Raw genomic sequence first — 24,271 nt, forward strand, 5'->3', positions numbered from 1 at the left:
CTATCTCTAGAACCCATCTTCTTGATAGAAATGACTTGCATTTTGAGTTGAGGTTTGATATAATGTTGCCTCCTTGTGCACAGGGGATTGCATTACACCAGGAATTTTTCCCAAATTATACCATGTTTAAATGTTTAGAGTAACATGGCCATCATCAGACTAGTAGTTTGAACCAACACTGGCTAGTTAAGCTGTGCCATACTGGACTTCTTTTTCATCACACAAATTGTTCCTCTTTTAGCCATAGCATTTGCAGGGACCCACACCGAATATCATCATGTTTTGAGTAAATTGCAGTCAAATGAAGAAGAATGAATATAGGCCAGTCCTCTATTGTCATTATTCCCATTATTCTTAATAGAGCTCACTGTCCAGTGTAGCCACGTCCCACATTATCCCCTGGGGAGGAAGTATTCCCCATATGTTAAACAGAGAGCCTGTGGACAGTTTTCTTACAGAGAATAGTGAAGTCGTCCAGCACCCCCACCATGTGCAACGTGCATTATTATATTTCAGCAATATCAACAAGCATTTTCTACGACTTTGGTCTTCAGAGTGGCATGCAGAGGCCAAGTTCATGTAGCTTTGCCTGCCTTGTGCAAGATAACAGCCAAGAAGGGATCCTTCTTTATGCTCCAGACATATCCCCGACCTGAACCAGGAAGGCCCTATGGATGTTGTCCCTAAGACATCCTACATTGTTGACATTTGGAAATTCTGGGTTAGTCAATTCCTAGACCAAGATGGTCCCTAGCCTTCTATGTCCTGTCCCACATCTCTCACAGCTGTGACTTGTGAGAGTCACAAAGGTGGTATGAGAAAAAGCAATGGATTTACCTATTGACTATACGATCTGAGTTAAGCATGAGGAAAGCATATTGTTTAAAATGAAAATACCAGCAGTTTAGAATTCACTCAATCATACCCCCCCCCCCAAATAACAAACATTTTGGTGCATGTCCTGGGAGCTACTGGTGTATGGATCGCTGAGTGATACCACCTGCTGATGGGGAATGTACTGTGTGTGTTTATCTTATTGATTGTTAAATAAAATACTGTTTGGTCAATGAGACAGGAAGTTAGACGGCACTAGGAGTCAAAGAGGATTCTGGGAAATGTAGTAGAGAAGTGCTGATCCAGGCAGGAAGTGACATAACAAGGAGACTCATATTTAAGCAAAGGAGAAACAGGAAGGGCCCTTTTTCCCGTTGGACTCCTCCAGCAGCAGGATGTGATCCACCGGCAAGGAGGGACGCCAATAAGGAGTCCGATAAGATAAGTCTTATAACATATATAGATTTATGATAATTAAGACTGAGCTAACAGATGAGAATCCCAGTCATTGGCCAAGCAGCTTTGAACCTAATACAAGTTTCTGTGTATTCATTTGGGCCTAACTCGGGCAGGCGGCTGGCATAAAGCTCACACGTGGCGGTGGGGCGCAGGTGGGCTTTTAGCAGAAAGATTAATCGTAACAACCTGCTGCTTTAACCAGCCTTTGCCAGGTTCTAAGTGAGAACTGATTGAAGAACAAGCTTTGTCAGCTTAGTGAGGTTCCTACATTGGCTTGGACCAGAGAAGATTCTTGGTCTGATTATTAGGGATGAACTTGTGTCCGTTAGAGACAAGAAACAGGAGCTGTCCCTGAGTAGCAAGTATTTCTCTTTGGGGGAGACTCTGAGGATGCAGCCCCTTATCTATTATTACTGGGTGTTTACTAAATTCTCCCCAAGCAGTTGGTGGGACTGCTCATATCACAGAGGTGTCCCATATTTTAGGAAGCACACAGTCCTTCAGGAAGAAGTATCCCAGACTGTGTGTTCCCACCCACATGGACCTATGAACTCGCTTGGACCTCCATACTCAGTGCATATTGAGAGGGATAGAACTATATATCTGATCACTACAGTGACTCTGAGCATAACTAGCTGGAAAGTCTCATGAGCAAATCAATCTGCTGCCTCTCTGCATTTCCTGGTGATGCTATTTACTGTTGCTCTTTTCTAAAATTTTTCAAACAATTGTTTTCATGGAACTTTAGTTTAATTCACAAGGATTATTTCATCCTAAGAGAACATAAGTCTATTGCGTCTTCATAAGAATTGATCACACTTTCGTAACAGTTTTAAATAGTAGTTTTGCCTTAATATTAAGTCATTTTATCCTACAAATTTTAGTTTTGATTGTTAAAGAATTATTCATTTTATAAGTATTTTATCTGCATGGATATGTGTGCAACATGTATGTGAGCCATAATGTGGGTGTCGGGAACCAACCCTGTTTCTCTGCAAGAACGCCATTTTTCTTAACTTCTGATACATTGCTCCTAGCCGTATGTGAGATATTTCCAATAATGATTACTAATATCCAAAAGTAGTTTGAATGTGTTCACAATCACTATTCACCTATAAGTAAACATAGGTGAAATACTCAGTGTTTTAATAATTTGTTTTATCTTATTTTTGAGTCCTTTTTATTTTCTACATAAGTATCTGAAACAAAGGTTTTCTTTGGACATAAGAGCTTATTTCAGATGCATAAAATATACTCCTCTCTGGTGGACTGACCTGACCTGCTACCACCTGGGCACAGAATCAGTGCTGTGAGTACACAGACACCAACATCCATCCCATCTTTGGACTGCTAGAGCATGTGAAGAGGATGGTCTTGCAGATCCAAAGATGCAAGATCTCCACACCACAGGGCAGCAACAGGGTATCCACATGGGTCCCAGTGAGGGCCCAGTGTTAATAGTGTAGCAGAAATCAGAGGCCTCGAACCATACCAATGGCTCCATGTAATGAACACCTGCGAATAAAGATGTATGGACTAAAGGTACACTGTGTGGCTCATTGTGTCACACTACAGCTTCCATGTCAAGACTTTGTTGTTCTTTACTTTTTTATTTATTTGAGGGGGGTGTGGTTTTATTCATTTGGGAGGGCAGATACAAAGGGATGGGGAGATGTATGGGATCAGGATGCACGGTGTGAAATCCAAGAAAATGTTTCAAAAATATACTCCCCTCTAATTACGATCAAGTAAATGCTTTTTAATTACTGATGATAAATATACTAATTGTTTTAAGATGGAAACCTTGTTTATTTTTGAACCCAAGGTCACTGTTATACACTCATTGCAGATGGCAATGAAATTGACAAACACGTTTCATGCAGGTATCTCATGAAGTTTTACCACATTACACAATCTTCCATCTGCCCACTTTAACCATTCATTTCAATTAATATATGCATAATATAGGCAATGTGTATTATTTATTAATATATAAAAATCTAGGACTCATAGGTAAAGAAAAACATGCAACATTTCTCTTTAGGTCCCATTTATTTCACTACAAATTTCTCTGCCGTCAATATTTTTAAATATATATACACTTAATTACATAACCATATGGAGGTACATCTTAAATTCTACATGTCACATATTGACAAGTACTTAAAGCTACAAAACCTTACCCACATCAGTGGGTCTAGTTAGAGTATTTTATACATGTTTATTATTTAGTAATCATCATAGGCATACACTCTCATGCATTTGAACAATGTGTGTTTCTGTAAGCGTATTTCCATGACTTTGTGAGTTGCACTATGGGTATTTTGGTTAAGGAGATGCTGAATGGATGATGAAGCATTGTGGAGCCTGGCTGTGGTGGATGCAAGCAAAAGAGTCCCAGAATGTCATTTCTTGGTGCTCCTGACATTCAAGAGGTCCTGGGCGCATCCTTTACTCTTAGATTCTGGGTCCTCAGCTGCTGAATCAGGGAAAGTCATGCCCAGGTGAACCAGTTTCCTTCATCCCACATCCCAGGTTGAATGGAGAGATTAAGAGTCTCCATCATTTATGAGCTCAGAGAACATTTTCTCACCCTGAACTCTCAGGGCAATTATAGCTACGTTCCAAGGAAATAAAGACATAAATTCTGAACTCCTATGACACCCTGGGGATGAAAAATGCATCAAGAATACTGGAAGGAGCTGTGTTGCAGCAGGGAAAGGCAGTTATGGTGGATGTTTGTGAAGTTATATGATGATAACACCATACATTCACAAGGTAGAATAAATGAAGAGACTATGAATGCAAAGCCCAGGAGAAAGAGTAATGCCTCTTAGTGACTTTTGTTACCTGCATCACTACTGTATCCCTGGAGGATCAGAGAACGTCAGCATCTCAGAAGCCAAGAGAGATGAGTAAGGAGAATCTCAGTTGTTGGGCTTGGCGCAATCAAGTGCCCGGGGCTGAAGTCCAGTATCTTGGGAATGACTTTGATCTATTCTGACTTTTTTATTATTTTTTCATATCAAAACAAGCATTTCTCATTTTACAGAACAATCCCAGTTCCCACTCCCTCCCCTCCTCCTACTGTCCCCACATTTCCCCATATCCCCCCACCCCACCCACTCATGAGAAGATAAGGCTTCCCATTGGGAGTTAACCAAGTGTGGCACATCGCTTTGAGGCAGGACCAAGCCCCGCCACATGTAGGCTGAGCAAGGTAACCCTCCAAATGGAATGGGCTCCTAAAAGCCAGCAGTAGCACTAGGGATAAATCTTGGTCCCACTGCCATTGGCCCAGCAACCTGTCCAAGTGACACAACTGTCACCCAAGTTCAGGGGGCCTAGTTTGGTCCTAGGCAGGTTCCCCTGCTGTCAGTCCAGTGTCATTGAGCTCCCACTAGCTCAGGTCAGCTGATTCTGGGGAATCCCCAAAATGGTCTTGACCCTTTGCTCATATTATCACTCTTCCCTGTCTTCTACATGGCGACCTAGTACTCAGGGACAAATCTCTCACCAGGAAATCTCTTCTGGGACTGACACTGGGACCCAGGAACCTAGTGCTTGCATGTTAGTGTGTCCTAAGGTGTCAGATCCTCCTACTCACTGGAGACAATGGAACATTTCTTGACACCGGGAATGGAGAATAAATAGCAGGAGCAGCGTTGAAACTGCAATGGATCCTAGTGTAAGCTCAAGTCTGATGTCTGATGACAGAGTAGTTCATGTTCTTGTGGGGATCCTTCCAAATGCCTGGCCTCAGGGCTGAGTTGGGATCTGTGGTTTCAAAAGCAAGACAGGTGACCACCTAATGTGAGGAAACCTCAGGTCCCCGGGATTATACTTCATAAAATAAAAAGCCTTTATCACTGGCACAGAGTGACCCAAATGTTGCCTGGATTAAGGCTCAGTTCCTCATCCTGTTTATTAAATGGCACCATGTCAGGGAATATCTGTTTCTATCAGAGGCCTCCTAGTTGGGCAGAGGACAGTGATAATCTGGAGTTGGTGGAGACAGGCAAGGGTACCTCAAGGTTCTCAGCTCAAGTTGCTAACTTCAGGAAAGGGGACTGTGATCAACAGTGTTTCCCTCCCATAGCCCAACAGCTGGGGACAAACTGGGCACTGTAAGCCTATGGAATATGCTTCTTTCTTCTTACTAGGATTTTTCCTCAGCCCCATCAGCCAGATTGTCAGCCCTGGCCAGCCCTGTGGAGATCTCACAAAGAACCAGGATACTCCAGTGTGTCCAACAAGAAAAATATGACAGGTTAATTTTCACAGAGGAATAAGAGGCATTCTCCAGGCCACTGGACTAACAGCTTGTAAACTCTACTGGGCAGTTCTAGGCTCTTTCCCATATGAGTCCTGTGCAACCAGTCATAGTGATAAGTTTTGAGGCTACAGCTACAAAAATAGTCCCTCTGTGGGCATAGACAGGTGACCCTCTGGAAATACAAATCTCATGAATGTTAGTTAGCCCAAGCATTGATTTGATCATGTTTTGAGAGTCATGAGCTCTGCTCCCTGTGGAATCCCTAGCAAAATGGTGGGAAAGAAAACTCCTGGTGCTTAAACTAGAATGTTAAAGAAGGAGTACCAGCAGTACATGGTAGGAGGTAGATATATGTTTCAGGAACCAGCTAGCTTCCTTACGGTACTTTTCAGGGAGTCATCATTTCAATCCAACATGGTACAATCTTGGCTTCAGGAGATATTATAACCAACAGCGGTTCTCTGACACCAGCTTCAATGGTTTTCTCTGTCCAGTAAATGGAAGATAGTACTAATCATTCCTGGCACACTGTCCTCTGGTTTGCCTCTGGTCATTCTGGCCGACTTTTCCCCTGAGCCCCATGAGTGGCTCCATGGGAGCAAGTATAGATGGCATGGCACAAATAGCCTTTCTTCTGAGTGATCATTACAAACAACCTCCTATACAACCTCACCCTGATTGAGGAAACTGGCCCCACAGTCAGAGACCCCAGCTACACAAGCTCTTCTGTGGATGTCTATGTTGTGGGCATGTCAAATGAGGAGAGTGGCAACAATAATAAACAAAGGCAGATTAGCCTTAATTAGATCCAGGACCTCAGAGAGTGACCCTGGTGAATGTCAGCCCAGATCAAGGTGAGAAGCCCTCCATCCATCCCTCTCTAGGACAGCTTTCTGTCACACCCCCAATCTCAGTCCACACTTGCTCCACAGTGACCCCTGGGAAAAAATGGGACCTTGCTGTGTCATTCATTGGGGCAATAGATAGTTTCCTTCTATCTAAAGGGGGGACTCCCCACCAACCACTGTTAAAATCACTGTGGCAAGCTTGGCAGTAATAGTGAGGATTCTCCACGTGTGTCTAACCTTTGTCATAAGTGACAATTTCAAGCGCTACAGTTCTTAAGATTTATCCACCTGTTGTAACACCTCAGTAACACTGTAGAGCTTGTGGTCTCAGGTCAAGGAGTAATGGACTCTCTGAACTGAAAGAGTGACACGTGATCCAACATCAGGAAGAGCTCTTAGTTGGAGTATGAGTCATGGGAAATGGGATGGGTCAGTCACATGTGCAAAGATGCACAACCTAACATGGTTCTTTGGAGGATGGCCATGCTACCTCTTCATTTAAATTCAGAAGCTTCTAACTGGAAGTAGGGGATTCTGTGGGCAGCAACAAGACAGATATAAGACAATCTGAAATGTCTCCATGATCACCCTTTTTCCCTAAAACCCCACTTAAATTCTTTTTCAGTATCTTCTGTAGACAACAACTCCTCATACTAAGAACCCATCCGATCATCTTGTGATTGTCAATGGCCTTTTCCCAAGTAATTTGTCCCATCCTTAAGCTGCCTGCAAACCCTAAGCACATCTATCTAGGTTTTTCTGTCCACTCAATTTGTGTTCAATGAGCTAGAGTTCAAGCTGGGAGCTCAGCAGTCTCTGCAGTTGCACAGAGCTTTAGAGGCGGGGCCCCATAAGAGAATATCTAGATAATGATGTTGGTGCTCAGCCTGGGGAGGAGCAGATGGGTAAGGTGTAGAGCAGAGTGGCAAGCTCCCCATCTGCCTATCACTCTCCAGATCCTGGAAGACTGGATCTGACCCATGTGAAACTGGGCCCTAGAAACTCTGAGGTCACTGTTGGGAGATAGGCTCTAGGATACAAGAGCAACTAAATTGGCTTAATGTAGCGTCTTCTGTAGATGCCGTCTGGGATGATTTGAATGAGAGTGTCTGCCATAAGATCATAGAAGTGGCATTGTTAGGAGGTGTGGCATTATTGGAGGAAGTGTGTCTCTGGCCTTGGGCTTTGAGGGTTCAAATGCTCAATCCAGGCCCAGTGTCGCACTGTCTTCCTGATGCCTGCCAATCGGATGTATAATCCTCAGCTCTTTTCCATCCCCATGCCTTCCTGCATACCTCAATGCTCCCCAGCATGAGGATAATAAACTAAACCTCTCGACCTGTAAATCAGCCTCCATTAAATGTTTTCCTTGATAAGAGTTGCTGTGGTCAGGATGTCTCTTCACAGCAATAGAATCGCCCATGTGAAAGGGCGCTGTGTTTTATAACCTTTCCTCTGAGACTCAGTTTCTCCAGACATGGGGGGGGCGGGAATCAGGCTCACATTTTCATATTCCTTTCAGTATGGATCTAGGTTGGTATATCACCTGACATAGGACTTGCAGAAATACATTCTACAGTTAGCCTGTCTCCTCTGCCATAATGATATGTGATTGTAGAGCAGGGACCATGACTATACATTCAGGCCCCATCCTTTGAGCTCGTGGAATTCAGCTCTGATGTGAGGAGAAAAGCCAGAAGTCAGATACCCTGGGTTTAACACCCAGGTTTTCCACTGCCACCCAGGTGATCTGACAATTGGAGTAGTGGATTTATGTTGCATGATTATGACAGTGGCAGGTGATAAATGTGATGATCCTAAAAGGGTCTTGCTCATAGTAGGCTTTTAGGCAGGCAGCACAGTTCATTCACTATGTCACTTGTGTTCCAGGACTGGAAAGAACTTTACAGTTCTCGTCAGAACATCTGTCTCCTTTCTCCTATTGTTTTCCCTCCCCCCACACCTCATCAAGGAAACCTCAGGACAGAAGGTAGGAGGGTGTGAGTATAGGTGAGCAAGATCTCAGATGGTGGTGTGCTCCCCTATCTGCAATAAAATCAGGACCTCGGTGCACAGGACCAGGGAATCCATCCATACTGTGCCTGTAGAACCTAGAAACACTTTTGTAAAGTCTCAGATGAGCAAATGTGACCTCAGTGCCTGTGTAGCTGTCAGACATGCTGTGTAATTTCCCAATAGAAACACATTTCTCTATAGGTGCCTGACCTTACAGGGTCTCCATCCTCCTGGCTGACTCTCTCCCATCTGTCAGTCCAAGAGAGAGATAACTAGGTTACAACACTTTGAAGGATCTATTGAGCAAGTGACCAGGTGACCAGAGACAGAAGTTGTCAGAAGAGGTTATTCTAGCCCAGAGACAGACTGCCACCTACTGGGCAGTGATCACTTCCAAATAATACCCTTTTGTTTCACCAGTTCCTGGTTAGTGACTGCCATCCATTAATGAAACCTATGTGAGAGAAAGAAGACCCAGGGGAAGGGAGGGATAGAGAGGGTGAGGGAGAGAGGGAGGGGGAGAGATCTCTGTATCAAAGTGGTTGTGCAGAGGTTCTGGGTTGAGCACTCTGAAAAACTCAGCTCTCACTGAAGTCAGCAATATGAGGAACCAAACCTCGTTTTCTACACTCATCTCATGCTTCATATGGAGAAAGAGCCTGAATTAGATCCAGATCCTCAGAGAGTGACTCTGGTGAATCTCAGCTCAGATCAAGGTGAGGAACCATTCATTCTTCTTTCTAGGACAGCTTTCTGTCACACCCTCAATCTCACTCCACACTTGCTCCACAGGGACTTCTAGAAAAAAAAAATGTGACTCTGCTGTGTCAATCAGTGGAACAGACTGATACTTTCCTTCTATGTGAAGGGGGGACTCTGATATTCATCCACACACCTATGAACACCTGATTTTTGATAAAGAAACTAAAATTACAAATGGAAAAAAGAAAGCATTTTCAACAAATGGTGCTGGCATAACTGCATGCTGGCATGTAGAAGATTGCAGATAGATCCATATCTACTGTCATGCACAAAACTTAAGTCCAAATGCATTGAAGGCCTCAACATAAATTTAGCCACACTGAACGTCTTAGAAGAGAAAGTGGGAAGTACCCTTGACTGCATTGGCACAGGAGACTGCCTTGTGAACTTAGCACCACCAGCACAGACACTGAGATTGACAATTAATAAATGGAATCTTGTGAAACTGAGAAGCTTCTAAAGGCAAGGGACACATTGGGCAGACAAATGGGCAGCCCCACAGACTGGGAAAAGATCTTCATTAACCCCACATCTGACAAAAGGCTGATTTCCAAAATATACAAAGAACTCAAAAAACTAGTCACCAAAACACCAAATAATACCATTGAAAGGGAGGGACAGATCTAAACAGGGAATGCTCAATAGAGGAATCTCAAATAGCCAAAATTCACTTAGGAAATTGCTCAACATCCTTAGCCATCAGGGAAATGCAAATCAAAACAACTCTGAAATACCATATTACACTGGTCTGATTGGCTAAAATAAAAACACCAATGACAGATTATGCTGGAGAGGATGTGAGAAAGGGGAATGCTTCTATATTGCTGGCAGAAGTACAAACTTGTACCTCCACTTTGAAATTCAGTATGGCAGTTTCTCAGGAAAATGGGAATCAGTCTTCCTGAAGGTTCAGCAATTCCACTCCTAGGCATATACACAAAGGATGCACATTCATACCACAAGGACATCTGTTCAACTATGTTCATAGCAGCATTATATGTAATAGTCAGAACCTGGAAGCAACCTAGATGCCCCTGAACTAAAGAATGGATAAAGAAAAGTGGTCCGTTTACACAATGGAGTACTACTCAGCAGAAAAAAAAAAAAAAAAAAAAAAAAAAAAAAAAAAAAAAAACAATGAAATCTTGAAGTTCACAGGCAAATGGATGGAACTATACGAAACCATCCTGAGTCAGGTAACCAAGACAAAGAAAGACAAACATGGTAAATACTCGTTCATAAGTGAATATTAGACATAGAGCAAAGGATTTCCAGTCTATAATATACAATATCAGGGAAGCTAGGAAAGAAGGAGGACCCTAAGAGAGACATGCATAGACCCTCAAGAAAGGGAAAGAGACAATTTACTCAGGAGAGTAAATTGGGAGCAAAGGGGGAGCGGTAAGGAGGTGGGAGCAAGGGGAGGACAGAGGATAACATGAGGGATCAGAAAGGTCAAATTGGGGAAAAAAACAGAGAAGAACAAGGAAAGAGATCCTAAATAGATGGAGTCATTATGGGCTTACTGAGAAATCGGTCACCAGGGAAATCTCCAGGGATCCACACGGATGACCCCAACTAAGAATCTAAGTGATAGTAGAGAGGCTACCTTCAATGCCCTTCCCCTAGAATGCAATTGATAACTACCTTAAATGCCTTCATAGAACCTTCACCCAATAGCTGATGGAACCAAAATCAGATTCACAGCTAAGCACTGAGCTGAATTCCTGGAATCCAGTTTTAGAGAAGAGGAGTGGTGATCAAAGGAGTCAAGACCATGCTGGGGCAACTCACAGAAACAGCTGACCTGAGCAAATGGGTGTTCATGGACCCCTGCCTGACAGCTGGGGAACCAGCAAAAGACTGAACCAGGTCCCCTGAAATTGGGTGTCAGTTGAGGGTGGGTAGGCAGTCTATGTGGTGCCTGGCAGTAGAACCAGTATTTTTCCCTAGTGTAGGAATGGGATTTTGGAGCCCATTCCGTATGGAGGGATACTCTTTCATCCTAGACACATTGGGGAGGGCCTAAGTCCTGCCCCAAATGACGTGATAGACTTTGATGATCCTCCATGAGAGGCCTCACTCTCCCTGAGGAATGGATGCAGTGTAAGATGGAGGGTTTGTGGGTGGAACGGAAGGATGGAAGGGGGGGATTGGAATTGTTATGTAAAATAAAATTGTTTTTAATTTAAGTAAAAATGAATTTAAAAATTCAGAGCTCAGGATAACATAGGAAAACAGCTACATCTCTCCAGCTCTAAGACAGCTGCTATAAGGTTCAAAGTAACTTTCGGCTAAGACCAGATGTCTTGATAGTGAAATTTAAGTTATACATTCCCAGAAATAGCAGTCTAGTTCACAAGGACATACTGAGTTATCTGGCTAGGTCATAAATACAAATTAGCCTAATTATTGTTAGCTGGAAAATGATTAACTTCTTGCACCCATTACTGACCACAACTTGTGAAAATATATTCTGTAGGGAGGAATCCTGTGTAAAGATACTGTTGACCATGCCCGCTTGGATCCTGTTTTGTATTCATTCTGTTAGTCAGTGTCTTTTATAGGCAAATTAAATCCATTGATATTAAGGGTCTTGAAAGACCAGAGATTGTTGATTCTTATTATGTTTGGTGGTGGTGGTGGTGTGTGTTTCCTTTCTTTAGAATTTGCTGGTGTGGGATTATTTATTGCTTTGCTTTTCTGGGTATGTCTAATTTTCTTGTGTTGGAGTTTTCCTTCTAGTGATTTATGTAGGGCTAGATTTGTGGCTAGGTATTATTTAAATCTGGTTTTATCATGGAATATCGTGTTTTCTCCTTCTATGGTGATTGAAAGTTTTTCTGGGTATAGTAGTCTGTATTGGCATCCATGGTTTCTTAGAGTCCATATTACGTCTGTGCAGGACCTTCTGGCTTTGAGAGTCTACATTAGGTGGTCTTCTGATGGATCTGACTTTGTATGTTATTTGAGCTTTTTCCTTTGTAGCACTTATTATTCTTCCTTTATTCTATATATTTTGTGTTTAGATTATCTGGGGTGAAAGGAGTTTTTTGGTACAGTCTATTTGGTATTCTGTAAGCTTCTTGTGTCTTCATAGGCATCTCATTCTTTAGGTTGGGAAAGTTTTCTTCTATGATTTTTTAAACATATTTTCCATGCGTTTGAGCTGGTATTCTTCTCCTTCTATCCCCTATTATTCTTAAGTTTGTTCTTTTCATGGTATCCCAGATTTCCTGGACATTTTGTGATTTGACTTTGTTGGCTTTAATGTTTTCTTTGACCAATGAATCTATTTCGTCTATTGCATCTTCAATGCCTGAGAGTCTCTCTTCCATCCCTTGCATTCTGTTGGTTATGCTTGCATCCATAGTTCCTCTTCATTTGCCCAGATTTTCCATTTCCAGAATTCCCTCCATTTGTGTTTTCTTTATTGCCTCCATTTCAATTCTCAACTCTTGAACTAGTTTATTTGTTTTTTCTTTGTTTTCATTGCTTTAAGGGGTTTCTTGATTTCTTCCAATTCTTGTTTGTCTTTTTCTACATTTCTTTTAAGGCAATTCTGCATTTCTTCTTTAAGAGCCTCCATCATCTTAGCCAAGTTGCTTTTAAGGTCATTTTCTTCTGCTTCTTCTGCATTGGTATGTTCAGGTCTTCCTGATGTAGTATAGTACTACTAGGTTCTGTTGTGGCCATATTGTTCTTTCAGTTGCTGAATGTGTTCTTATATTGACATCTACCCATCACTTCTTCCCCTTGGTGCAGGCAGTGTATTTGCCTCTTGATACAATCTTCTCTGTCCCTCTCTCTCTCTCTCTCTCTCTCTCTCTCTCTCTCTCTCTCTCTCTGTTCTCTCTGTGCAATAGATGTCTGTGTTCCAAGGGGCATGCTGAAGTCATGATGCACAGGTGTGTTTTTCGTAACAGACTCTCAGTCCTCTCTTTCAGTCCTCTGTGTGGTAGATGTCTGTGTTCCAAGGAGCCACCCTCAGTCCTCACTGTCTGAGTCCCAGGGAATCACTGAGGTTGCCAAGGATGGGTTGGTTTGGGGACTAAGTGGGATTTGTAAATTACAGGGTCCACTCAGGGGCTGTTGTGGTAGATTGCCTGCAGGAATCTTTCCTGCTGACCTGCTAGTGTGGCTTTAATGAGTCGGAGAAGGGCCCAGTTTTTTTCCTGGGGGCTGTGTAGTCCACGTGGGTAGCTGTTCACTTACCTCTCCGTCCTCTCTGTGTAGTAGTAGATGTCTGTGTCCTGGGGAACCACTGGGGTCACAGAGGATGGGTGGAATTGGGGGCTGAGAGGGATTTGTAGGTGACAGTGTCCCATGGTCTAGCTAGCCTGTATGCAGGAAGGTGGAAGCAAAGGCAACTCCAGATGCTTTCATAATCAGAACCTTTGCTGGCCTGAAGGTTGCCTTCCCTGATTTAAGGAGACACAAAGATCCCTGTGTGTGAGAGGGTGCAACTCAGTGTCTCTCTTCTTTCACAATAAGCTTGAATATAAGAAACATTTCTAATCCATGTATATGTACTGTCCCAGTGTTCACAATGCCTGATGTCCTCTTATTTGTTCTCTTTCATATGGATGTTCCTTAAAACAGGGCAAACCTCTTCTTCATATGACAAATGCTTATTTACTCTACCTTGTGGCTGTACTAGCACAAGACTTTCTACTGGCAACAAAGACAAAAACAGGGTGTCAGAACAACTTACGTGTCACCATCATCTGTCTCATTTCTCTATATCCAGAAATATCTGTAGATAGTACTTCTGTATTACTCATGCTGTTGATTCTCAGAAAGTGTGAGTGAGGGTTGCTTCTACTAAGAATGTCTACATGTGTTCCTTCTTTCCTTAGCCCTATCAATTTATACAATACTTGGTTCCTTATCAAAGCTAATCATCTTCCTGGCCTTGAAGAAACTTTGATGAAGGCCCAGGGCTTGCAAAGCAGGAGAGATACCCAATCAACTAACTATAGTTTATGTGGAGACAAGTCCTTTCTCCTAGACCCCTTGTCCATACAAACACTGCTCTTTCCTTAAATTAACATGCATTCATCAACAATGTTCCCTTGTCACATACACCTAGTTGCAAACCAAAAAAAAAAAATGACTCATGATACCAAATGGTTTCTTCCAGGGAATTAAGAAGACACATTTGAAAAAGGTACAAATCCTAAGTAAATCAATTTCAGCTTTCTACACCCAGGGAGCTACATAGAAGGGGAATTTAAGTCTCTCTATCAATGGAAATTAAGTGAATCAAGGGTTGAGCCTGAGTTAAGGATGGGCAAGATGCAGGCCAGAACAAAGAGTAGTACACACTTAAGATTGCTTACTCATCAAGAATGACCATTAGCTGGGCTGGAGAGACAGCTCAGAGGTTAAGAGCACCGACTGCTCTTCCAGAGGTCCTGAGTTCAATTCCCAGCAACCACATGGTGGCTCACAACCATCTGTAATGAGATCTGGTGCCCTCTTCTGGTGTGCAGATATACATGGAAGCAGAATGTTGTATACATAATAAATAAAATCTTTAAAAAAAAAAAAAGAATGACCATTAGCTATTCAAAGAATTAAAACTTTCACAGGCTACTGTGGCTCCAGCTCATATGATCTATGTTATCAGCTCTAAATAAAGAAATGGCATTAGGCAAAGGAATATCTAACCTTGTTGATGCTCCAGGGAAACCACTGTTAGGGAGGGACGACAGTGAAAAGAACCTATTGGTAATAAACTATGATAAAACTCCAGTACTAAGCTGAACCTAAACAATATGCATTTTACTACTGTAAGTTGTTTATGTGGGTTTCTAGCATGTCCCTCTAATATGGAACTGAAATCATGAATATGTATTCAGTTGAATGGGTCAGGGTAATCACACTTCTCTACCCATATGTGTGGTGTGTTCTAGTCTCTCATTGTTCCTGGAAAGCAAATGTGACAGACAGACTTTGGTGCTTTGAAGTGTGATATTATTATCTCTTCTCTCCTTCTCTCTCTCCCCCTCTCTCTATTTTTCTGTCTCTCTTCTGTATCTCTGTTTCTCTGTTTCTTTCTGTCTGTCTCTATCTCTCTTTTTGTATCTCTCTCTCCGTGTATTTGTGTATTGTGTATGCAATTGTTTGATAGAGGCAACTTGTATTCTGGAATGAGTATGTCATGTAGTAAGGTGTAGTATGCCTTGTACTAAATTTGCTGTAACAGAGACTATCTCACCAACTTTGAACAGCAGGAAGGGATTCTAGATGATACTGCTGGAGGAAGGATTCAACACGGAGAAGGGTATGCACCAGGGAAGGATGTCAGAAGAGGTTCTATAGAGTTTAGAGGAATTGAGATCAAGTGAGCCCAGAGCCTAGAATGTGGCAGGAAGTAGATAGATTAACAACATAGACAGATCTCTTTTGTCTTCACTGACCCTGACCTGTGCTGATGCTCAGGGGACAGTAAGAGAAACACCTAAGCTAATGTCTGAATGTAAAACGGAAGAATGAAGAAAGTGAGGATGCCTCTTTACTGCCAGGATAAACGTGGTCATCCTAGCCAGTACCACAGAAATTTAGTGAGAGTTCTATAAGCTCTCTGTAATATTGTGAAGCTGAATGCTGGCCATGTCTTGTGTTTTTCTAGTCAGTATTTTTTTTTTATTCCTCAACTTTTTCATTGCTGTAAGAGGCAGCCCTTCCTAATCCCATCTCTGTATGGAAGCTTCTTTGATGTTTTGGATCCTTCAGTTCATCTTACCTCTGGACAACAGTTTGTGATAGGGCACTGCAGATTCTGTCTCATGACCTAGGCACTACTGATGAGGGTAGAAATTTCATGGAAATTCACTGGCTTTTTTATTTTTCAAGACAGGGTTTGTCTGTGTATCTCTGGCTGTCCTGGAACTCCCTCTGCAGACCAGGCTGGCCTCAAACTCACAGAGATCTCCTGCCTCTGCCTCCTTGAGTGCTGGGATTAAAGGCATGCACCACCACCATCTGGCTAATTCGCTGGCTTTTATGTAAAGTACAAGAATCACATTTACAAGATTTCAGCCCCAAATAAATAAATAAGTAAATAAAAAAGATTTCAGCCTCAAGCTGGTAATAATCTCTCTCCAGCTCTTCCCAGGTTAAAATGCAGGTAATGACCTTTATTTTAATGTTAATGTGAGGGTAAACCAGTCCAGGGATAGGGGAGCATTCAAATATGGATCACTATTTCTGATATTATGAATCGAGGTGGTAGAGTGAATTGGTTAGTTCTTGACACAGACTAAAGTCACTTGGGAATGTGAGAACACTTACAAAGGAATTGTTTCCATCATATTGACCTATAGACGTGCCCATAGGGCATTTTATTGATTAATGATGCAAACATATCAGGATACGGTGCTGTCCAACCCCCTCCCCCAGAGGACAATGTAGGAATCACAGGTTGGGACTCTTGACATGACCACTTTGATTCCTCTGATACTAGTAGTTGGATGACCTATGTATTGGAGGAAGAAATGGAATTTCCCAGATCCTGGCTATCTCTGCCCTTTCTTTCTTGGTTCACTTTGGTGTTATTCATGCCTCCACTCACAGCTTCTTGCAGCATCCTCAACGGAAGTGCTGGTAATGGTTGAAGTTAAGATGACCCTGTTTGTTCCCAGAGGCAGGGACTCTGCTCATGTTACCATCAGCAACCTGTGTCTTTCACCATGCTTCATGACATCCTGTAACCAAGTATTGTACACAGAGTGGAAAGGACCCTAGAGCATCTGGGCTCAGTGGTGGCATGTAGTATTCCAGATCCCTACATCCCTTTTGTTGATCACCAGTGTGGTGATTGTAGAATCTCAGTGCCTACAGTACACTGTAGACAGAACAGAATAGAAGCAGCAGATGTGTCTTCCCTCCAAAAGACTATGAAGATTATGAAGAAAGATTTACAGGTAAACTTTTCCATGAGTGAGGTGATACACTGATTGTTTGGACAAGTGTACTCTACTGAGGCAAAGATATGCTCAACAGCAAGAATGAGGGCTTAAAGCCTTTAACCCAAGCACTTGAGAGACAGTGATTGGCAGATCTGTGTGACTGAGGCTAGTCTGGATTTCACATAGTGAAATCCAGGACAGCCAGAGCTCGGTAGACAGACACTATATCAACATAAAATTCCAAGCCAGACCAATACAAAACAATGCAAAAAGGTCTTTTCTGGGGGAAAATCCTCTTCTGCTAATGCAGTAGTTCTCAACTTGTGAGTTGTGAACACTACAAAAATCAACTAAGAACACTGGAAAACATATTTTTGAAAGTTTTAGGAGCTGAGATAGAGTTTCTCTAGCCATGTCCAGGAGCAAATATGCTGATATATGAGCAGCCAGAAATGTATTATAGGGTCATAGAATTAGGAAGAATGAGAATCATCGTGGTAGAGGGGGAAATTAGGATCTATTCACACAGCTGGGCAGTAAAGTGCAGAGAATGGAAAATGTAACTTAGGTCATGCTCTAAGACCAGCATCAGCTAACACTAAGTCAAGACAAAGACATTAAATGAAACAAAGTATTGATCAATACCTCTCAAAAACACAGGTGCAAAGTGTCCAAAAAATGTCATTCATGCACCATGTAAAGATGGCCTGTGAAGATCATAGAATCTGTGACATCATATTCATAATTTTTCTGTGATGTCAACACCGTGAAAACCACTGATGAAATGTACACTCATCAGATAATATTCTTCTGTTAGTCTTAAAAATTTATTCCAAAATGTTGTATTTATTTCCACAAAACTAGAATTTACACAGTTATGAAAAGCCCATTTAACTTTCAAACATCGTGTGTCATTGATGATTGTAGCAAGGTAAAACTTAAAATATACATTCTAAAGGCACAGTTTTTGATAAAAAAGAGATAGTACTTGACAGTGTTCTACAGTTTTCATCAAAAACAGTTGGAGAAAATTATAAACAGAGAACTCCTGGGTCAGAACAATATCCTGTATCAGGAAGACCAAAGTTACTATCAGTCAGAATGGTGAAAATGCTGAAATTTGGCGTTTGACACTGAAGAATGCAAGCATCCCCCTATTTATACGTTGTCAGTCTTACACGTAAATTTTAGGTAATACCATAGCAGAAGTAGGTAAATGTCCATTTTCCATACTGACAAAAAAAGAGAAAAGAGTTGTCAGTGTTTGAACATAACAAAATAGTCCCTATAGAAATTCTGAATTACTGTATAAGTCAGTCTAGCAAGGTGATTCTTGGATGATTGATCTGCGTGCCAATTTCTTTTGCATGTGTGAAAAATCAACACTGGAATTTGAAAAAAAAACCCACATCAGTTTCATGCATTACTTCCCACCTTCATGCCTGTAATGTTACACTGCTTTTATGAAAGTGTCATCAAATGCCTTAAATCAGGACATTGTGTTAAGAAAATAAAACTTTCTAAGTTATGCCCACAGTATCTTGCCAGACAGTCTGTATTCCACCAGAACTGTAACATTGGCTTCATATTTCAAGAGAAAATTGAAGAGTTTGTTTTGAAGACTGAAGACTTGGGTTGAAAGGGCATGCAGAGGGTTTGGGCCATCCTAGGCACACAGAGTGACTTTTCATTCTGAACTCCAATTTATTCATTTTTTTTCTGTTTGTTTTACTCCAATAGACATAGAGTCCTGACAGGAGAATGTGGTAATTTATTGTAAAGGAAAATGTCACAAGATAGGGAAGGAAAGAAAATATGTACAGAAATGAGGAACCTAGCTAGGAGGGCAGCAAGTTCTCTTACATTGCTTATTCAGAGAGTTTGGTCAGTCAGTATAGTTCACAGTAAGTGGGGGGCACAGAAATTCATTTCTGAAGTAAGCTCTCAACCTTGTCTGTACCCAAAACACATTTGCTCCCTAGACATTCTCTCACAACATTTCCTCAACTCTTCTTATGAAAAATTGTGAAAACAGCATAATTATTTTCCACATTCTGTTACCTTGAAAGTTGTGCTTCTGACTCTCCTCAGTAGGTCCCAGATGCATTGTGGGCATATCTCTGGCTGTTCCAAGCCTCACAAATCAAAACGGCAAGGATTATGAGGATCACGCCAGCCATCCCCAGCCTGATGAGATTCTCCACTGTTTGATCATGTGTCTCTGAGGCTGTGTGTGTGGACAAAGAAGTCACAGAGGTTAGGGCAGGGCAAAATTTCACCATGGTAACTAACTGTCCACCCAGGTCACACACCTTCCAAGAACAGAACTTGGACCCTCTGGGTCCAGTGCCATCATTTTTTAATTATCAATATTCACCTGCCTTGTTTTTGGTCATGCTGTGTAAAGGACTGATTTTCTCAGCTGATCCTGAGAGAGGAATAAGAGGAGTAGGATGTGGGAAGTTATTAAGAGACCTGAGTGTTTCCTAAGTGTTCCACATTCAGAGTGTTGTGCAATTTTGGCCCTCATCAAACATCTGAAATGTGTGTGTGTTTGTGTGTGTGTGTGTGTGTGTGTGTGTGTGTGTGTGTGTGTGTGTGTGTAACACAGTTAAAAGCCACTGGAAATTTATCTGTACAATTCCCCCAACAGCTTGGATTCCTCTCACTAATCTTAGATCCCAAGATGGCTCTCTCTCCTTTCCAATATTTCTCATCTTTACCAATAACAGCAGTGGAGACAAAAAAGGACAAGCCATAGCGTGACAAGCCTGATCACATCTCCTATGACTTCAGAAGCCTGAAATTTCAGCAGTGGAAGATCACTGGAGGCCATATCTCTATGATGATATATTGTTTATAATTTAATAAAGCTACTGGAGATCAGAGAAGCAAAGCATCCATCTACTAGCTCTTACCTCTACCTCAGACTTTGGTGGGGAGTAATCCCAGTTGCAAGAATCCTCAGTGTGGCTAGAGACTAATGCATTGAGACTAAATACTGAATGCCAATGAGACCCTGGGCTCCTTCTTATATACCTTTGTAGTGCTAGGATTACAGGCATGACCTCTATTCCTCTTTTGGATTGATTCACTCTTATGTATCCCTGGGTGGCTTTGAACTCACAGAGATCCATCTGCTTCTGTCTCCTGAATCCTGGGATTAAAGGTGTGTGCCATCACTGCCCAGCTTCTATGGCTGTGGTTAGCTTTGCATTCTGATATTCAGTGGTTTTATTAGATCATAAACAATAGATCACCACATATCCCTGTATATTCTCTTGTTCAGATGGGCACACCCAGGCAGGGCGGGATGAAGCCTTCCTATTTGTTCTCTCCCAAGAGAATTCTGAATTAATGCAGTTTCTGCTCCTGTATGTTACCCTCAATAGCAAAGTTGCCTACGTCACTAACTATAGGTTTTGATTGACGCTACTGGATTTTGGTTTAGCTTAAGTGTGATTGCTCATTTGATATGGCCGGGTTCTCTTGGGGAATTCTGAAGGGTGGTACTGAGTTATTGGTTTAGATCTTATATGGAGGGGAATGGTCATTTGTCCTTATTTAGTATAGAAGAGGAGTCTAGAATGCTTTATAGCTAATGCAGTAGGACTATCTCTTCATGTGGACAATGTGTGGTGTGGCTGCACCGAGAGAGATCTGTGACAGAGACCTGTCCTAAACAGAAGAGAATAAGTGAGGGGTTAAATTCAGTGTTCTGTGCTGAGGCCTCAACAGGGCCTGACTGTGAGGACCTGGACTCCATCTTTTCCTGACTTAATCCTCTTCTGTGTGTCAACTGTGTCTTTGTATCACTTCCTGTGACCCACATTCCTCATTCCAGACATCAGCTCATAGAATCCCCCATTAAGGACTCTGCAGAGGCTATGAACATAACTGAATCTGCTCAGACTCCTACCTGTGATCATGATGTCCATAGAATCTGACTACTCAGAGGAGAGGTTGTATGTATCATAGCCTCTCTTTGGCTCCCAGAGGAATGGCTTAAAAAAGTGAAGGGTGAAGTTGGGCAAAGAGAAACACTCTGTGTCTGCCAGCCACAATGTTGGCTGAGGTAAGGTCATCCATTTTGTACAGAACAAAGCTGTCATAGTTGATACCAGGGCAAAACTGTATGGTCAGGGATTTCCCAGGTCCTAGGATTTGGCCTTGATTGAGAGGGGTTTGGGTACAACCCCAGTGAAAAGATGATGGCCTAGGAGCTGTGAAACTGCACTTTGCCAAGCACACATCCCCTCCCATCTTGCCCTGCAAATATTATAGCTTTTATGCAGGTGTGGGATGTAGTGATATGTTGCCTGAAGTCTCAGAAAAGCAATGTCAGCCACAAGTCATAGAAGCCAGGCACACACTTTGAATTCCAGCAGCCAGAAGCTAGGAGGTGGTGGTACACACCTTTAATCCTAGGACTCAGGATTAAGTGGCAGACGGTGGAACTCCCATCCTGGGGTCTTCAGGCAGATCGACTTGGCCCCTGAGGACCAAGCAACCCTGAGTCTGCTGACATTTCTGTGCTACTCCTGCTCCCACCCACCTGGACAGAGAGTACCTCAGACCCACCTGCATCCACCTTGAGACCCATCAGATTATCAGACCCTCTTGAACCCACTGGAAGAGAACCTTGGACCCCTACACACCAGGAAAAGAAGAGACACCACCTGCACCCACTGGAAGAAGAGATTGGGGGACGACGATATAAGAACACATCCAACAACAGAAAACCGATATGACATCACCAGAGTCTAGGAACTCTACACCAGCAAGACATGAACATCCCAACACAGATGAAGCAACTTCATGCAGATGATAGAGACCCCAAGAGAGGAAATGAGAAAATCCTTCAGATAAATAGAAGAAAAGAAAACCAAAAATGCAAGAAATCAAGGAAAGCCAAGGAAATACTATTAAACAGCTGAAGAAAACAGTTCAAGACCTGAAAACTAAAATAGAGACAATAAGAAAACACAAATTGAGGGAATGCTGGAAATAGAAAAACTGATTAAATAATCAGGAACTACAGATGCAAGTATAACCAACAGAATACAAGACATGGAAGATAGAATCTCAGATGCTGAGGATAAACTAGAGGAAATAGATTCATCAAGCAAAGAAAATCTTAAGTCACAACAAATCCTTAACACAAAATATCCAGGAAATATGGGACACCATAAAAAGACCAAACCTAAGTATAATAGGTATAGAAGAAGGTGAAGAAACCCAACTTAAAGGTGCAGAAAACATATTTAACAAAATCATAGAAGAAAACAGTCCCAACCTAAAGAAAGACATGCCAATGAAAGTACAAGAAACCTACAGAACACCAAAAAGAGTGGACCACTAAAGAAAGTGCCCTTCTCACATAATAATTAAAACACCAAACATACAGAATAATGAAAGAATATTAAGAGCAGCAAAGGAAAAAGGCCAACTTCTCAATGGAAACTTTGAAAGCCAGAAGATCCTGGGTAGATGTTCTACCAACTCTAAGAGAACATGGATGCCAACACAGACTACTATATCCAGCAAAGCTTTCTATAACTATAGATGGAGAAAACAAGATATTCCATGACAAATCCAGATTCAAATAATATGTAAACACCAATCCAACCCTACAGAAAGTACTGGAAGGAAGACTCCAACCCAAGGAAGTTAACTACACTCACAAAAACATGGGCAGTAGATAATCCCACTTTACCAAAAGCCAAAAGAAAAACCAGGGTAAATCCTCACACAATACCACTACCAACAACAAATAAAAAAACAAACAAGAATAAGCACTCACTGGTCTTTAATTTCCCTTAATATTAATGGTCTTAACTCGCCTATACAAAGACACAGACTAACAGAATGGATAGGAAGACAGAATCCATCCTTCTGCTGTGTACAAAAAACACACCTCAAATTCAAATACAGACATTACCTCAGAGTAAAGGGTTGGGATAAGATATTCCAATCAAATGGACCCAAGAAACAAGCTGGGATAGCTATCCTAGGGTCTAACAAATTAGACTTCAAACTAAAATTAATCAAAAAAGATGAAGAACGTCATTTTATATTCATCACAGAAAAAATCCATCAGGAAGAAGTCTCAATTCTAAACATTTAGGCCCCAAATACAAAAGTACCATATTCATAAAAAAATATTAAAACTTAAATCACAAATAAGACCTCACAAAGTTATGGTGGGAGATTTCAATACCCCACTCTCACAACTAGACGGGACCACCAGACAGGAACTTAACAAAGAGACAAAGGAACTAACAGAAGTTATAACCCAATTTGGATTAACAGATGTCTATAGAACATTCCATCCAAACACAAAAGAATATACCTTCTTTTCAGCACCACATGGAACCTTCTCTAAAATCAACCACATACTCAGCAACATAGCAAACCTCAACAGGTACAAAAAAAAATGGAATAACCCCCTGTGTCGTATCAGACGACTATGCTAATAAAGTTAGAATTCAAGAACAACACAAATTTCAGAAAACCTACCAACTCATAGAAATTGAACAACACACAATTGCATGATTCCTGGGTCAATGAAGAAAGAAATTAAAGACTTCCTAGAATTCGATGAAAATGAATATACAACATACCCAAACTTATGAGACACTATGAAAGCAGTACTAAGAGGAAAGTTCATAGCTCTAAGTGGTCACATGAAGAAACCATAGAGAAGAGCCACACCAGAGATCTGACATCACAGCTGAAAGTTCTAGAACAAATGGAAGCAAATTTATCTCAGAGGAGTAGATGCCAGGAAATAATCAAATTGAGGGCAAAAATCAATAAACAAAGAAAACAATTCAAAGAATAAATGTAACAAAGAGTTGGTTCTTTGAGAAAATCAATAAGATAGACAAACCTTTATCCAAACTAACCAGAAGGCAGAGAGATAACATGCAAATTAACAAAATCAGAAATGAAAAGGGGGACATAACAATGGACACCAAGGAAATCCAGAGACTCTTCAGGTCATACATTGAAAACCTGTACTCCACAAAATTGGAAAATTTAAAGGAAATGGACAATTTTCTGGACAGATGTCACTTACTAAAATTGACTCAAGAACTGATAAGCAACTTAAACAGACCTATAACCTCTAAGGAAATAGAAGCAGTCAACAAAAGTCT

The sequence above is a fragment of the Cricetulus griseus genome, chromosome 9 (genome assembly GCF_003668045.3).
Source record: "Cricetulus griseus strain 17A/GY chromosome 9, alternate assembly CriGri-PICRH-1.0, whole genome shotgun sequence".
NCBI classification, from domain to species: domain Eukaryota; kingdom Metazoa; phylum Chordata; class Mammalia; order Rodentia; family Cricetidae; genus Cricetulus; species Cricetulus griseus.